Source organism: Charadrius vociferus, unplaced genomic scaffold (genome assembly GCF_000708025.1).
Source record: "Charadrius vociferus isolate BGI_N301 unplaced genomic scaffold, ASM70802v2 scaffold2513, whole genome shotgun sequence".
NCBI lineage: Eukaryota > Metazoa > Chordata > Aves > Charadriiformes > Charadriidae > Charadrius > Charadrius vociferus.
In genome coordinates, this window is record NW_009647564.1 from 4,474 (window position 1) to 4,964 (window position 491).

The window sequence follows — 491 nt, forward strand, 5'->3', positions numbered from 1 at the left end:
GGGAGCGTGGCCGGCCCTGGGGAACGGGGCTTGGCTGCCAGGGGTGCACGGTGGGTCCCCGGCTCAGGGGTCCCCAGCGGGACCACATCCCGGTCTCCACACGGACGCAGGATGCTGTGGCTGGTCCTGCCTCCCCGGGGAGCACAAGCCCTGGCCTCAGCAGAGCACAGGGGATGGAGGCAAGGAAAGGCCAAAGCTTCTTCTAAAGGGAAAAAAATACCCCCCGACCCACCCGTTCTCCCCTAAAGGCTCCTCGGAGGCAGCCCGCAGTCCCACGTCACTCTCGGCAGGTCTGCTTTGGTTGACCCCCACCCAGGTTGAACAGGGAATAATTTAACAGTTTGTCCCCCATTGTAATGGGACTTTTTTCCCTACGCCCCCGCCGGGCCACCCATCCATCACGGCACCGAGCGGCGACGTCCACCGCGCGACCTCCGCCAGGCAGCCCCCCCCCAACCCCCCCCGCCGTGAGTTATGACGGCTGCCCCGCC